We start from the raw sequence: 2702 nt of genomic DNA, 5'->3' as shown, positions 1-2702 counted from the left end.
AAAGACAAACAGATAAAAGATTTTATATACAGTAATCCATGCAAAAAAGAATATTATAAACTAAAACAAGATTAAAAAGTTATAAATATACATCAAAGTAGTAGAAATGGTCAATACTATAGAATTTACAAATTATTTTTATTCAAAGTTAAAAAATTGGTATCAAAGCCAAGTTAAAGGTAACACTTTCTCTTTAAACAACACTTTTAGTGATACGCTTTTAAAGTCAAACAACTTTCTCCTATCCACGTGTAATTTACTAATTGGAAGAAAGGCCATAGTCATTGTAGCCACAGCACATTCATGGCTACCATAGACAGTACCTATATAGCCATATATATATATATATATATATATATATATGGTTTATAAATGTAGCCAAAATGATATATGATATTATTTCAAATACAAATAATAGATGAACTAATTTCGGCTAATTACCATGATAATAATAATGCAAGTGTAATAATAAAAGAATTAAAATCAACATTAGTATTTACAATACAATATTGTCTTATAATTTGATTTATAATTTGATCCCATACAGGTTATTAAACTTTGAAATGTCTGGCTTGCTCAAATAGGCAAATATCATCAACACAACACAGTCAAGGCTATTAGTCAATAGTCAACACTAACTTCTCCCCTTGTTTTTGTTTCAATAAGCCTATATTACATTTTCACCCAGCACAGGGCAGTGGACTAAAATTATTCAACAAAAGAAAATAGTTCAACAGGTATGAATGTTTTTGACATTTTGATTTTAAATGCACTTCGTCTTCGTGGCTGAAAAAGAAATTCCTTTGTCCTTGGGTTCCAATTTTGTAGGTTGTTCGATCAATTAGGGTTTAATCTCTTACGATTATTTGATCCAATTTCAGCATTGAATATGGCCGTCTCGAAATCCGGTGCCGGAGAATTCTTTCCAGACAATAAGCATGTCAGAAACTCTTTAGTCCCCGTTGGTAAGTATTTTTTTTTAATTTCGTATTTTGCATTGTATATAATCTAGGTTAGGTTTCACGCGTTCAACTTTATTCTTCACATTTTTCGTGCATCCGATCCTTCTTCTAATTTATTTATGTATTTGATCCTTTATTCGTTAAATGCATTGGTGTGAAAGAGTTATTTGATGTATTTGGGGATAAAGAATTGCTATGAACTGTGTTGGATATGAATTAGGATCGACCTAATCACCTAGATACTTTGGAAAGTAAATTCAAGGGGTTTTTTTCATTTGCCGTTTCAATGAATTAAGATATTGACTATGAAAAATGTCTAATTAGTAGAAGGTTCTAGTATTTGGAGATATTCCTGATGAATATTTTTGTTTCAAGATGTATAGGATTATCATGCGTCACTCTCCAGGATGCCATAATTGAGAAACTAAGATTTTACCCATTTTTATATTTAGAATATTGATGCGCAATTTCTCATGATTGTCACTATTCTTTTGATTCTTAATCTGCTTATCTGCCACTAAGAATTATTGTATGGCAATTTCTTTTAAAAGTATGAGGCATTAGTGCAAGTTTATTTGAGTATTATGCATGAAACCTGAATTTACCAACTTTGAGTTTGATTAAAACTAATCAAGTTACTTAGTTGCCGTTGCTGACCATCAGGGACAAATGGATTTAGATGATAATAGTAAAAGTTGGACATTAGGGTTTTCACTCCGAAGGGTAAAGAAACTTGTGCCTTTTTGTCAAGACTGAAATTGAGATGGACAATAGGGGCTTTAACTTTAACTTTTTAATGATTATGCAAATATAAAAGCATAGGTGTCTATATCTACATTTATAAAAGAAAGAAGAAAAAAAGGATTTCATAATTCATAATCAGATTGGTTTTTTATACATGCAATGGAGTAGGAATTGTCAATTTTGGAAGATCAAATTTAGTTAACATAGTGATTCTAATTGCTTGATCCTAATGTGTGTGTTTTTCCTTCATTGTTGCTGATTGGAATTTGGAGAAGGTTCTTTGTGCTTCTTGTGTCTTACCATTGAACTTCTGTTGCTGTCCTTCAAATTTGATCAACTCTAGTTTGTTAATTTTAGGTGCTTTTATTACCACTGGTGTGCTAACGGCTAGATTGATTAGTTTTAGACGAGGTAACTCTCATTTAGGGCAGAAACTAATGAGGGCTCGTGTGGTGGTCCAAGGCGCTACGGTGGCTCTTGTGGTTGGCACTGCCTATTATTATGGAACCCAATTTTGTCAAGTCGGATCAGTTTGAATTTAAGTTAAAAAAATATTAAGCCTAATTCAAACCTAATCAAATACATACATTTTAATTGGCTCGAGTATATTTTTCGTTTAAATTCAATCCCACTCGATCCTATAACACTTCTACTAAATGATGAGCACATTGTGGTGGGAACTGGGACATGATGAGCACATTATGGTTGCTTAGAATTAATATGTCATTGATACGAGTCCAAGTACCAACTCTGGCTCAATGGAGGAGACTATAGATGATGAAGAGATGTTTGGGTTAAGTAATTCAGGTCTCCAATAGAAGAACGAAAGGGAAATGAGGCAGCCACATTGGAAGAAGGACTACGAGCGTGAAGGAGCGTAGCAGGGAAATAATGCTTGAGACAATAGCAATAGTTAGTTATATAACCACCTAGTAGAGAGAGTCATATATAGCATGGAATGTAGTCACAAAAGGCATGTAAGAAATATCATATATT

The 2702-nt window shown here is 32.3% G+C and overlaps 1 long non-coding RNA gene across 1 annotated transcript; it reads left to right on the top strand.

Moving 5' to 3' along the window:
* The first annotated feature begins 619 nt into the window (after window positions 1-619).
* On the top strand, window positions 620-2702 carry LOC130946628 (uncharacterized). The gene is made up of 3 exons (XR_009072320.1): window positions 620-737; window positions 882-965; window positions 2064-2702. It is a non-coding gene; the product is annotated as an uncharacterized LOC130946628 (long non-coding RNA).

Source organism: Arachis stenosperma, chromosome 1 (genome assembly GCF_014773155.1).
Source record: "Arachis stenosperma cultivar V10309 chromosome 1, arast.V10309.gnm1.PFL2, whole genome shotgun sequence".
In the NCBI taxonomy this organism is placed as follows: domain Eukaryota; kingdom Viridiplantae; phylum Streptophyta; class Magnoliopsida; order Fabales; family Fabaceae; genus Arachis; species Arachis stenosperma.
The sequence above is the reverse complement of the archived record's forward strand: the minus strand, read 5'-3'. Positions and strand labels throughout refer to the sequence as shown.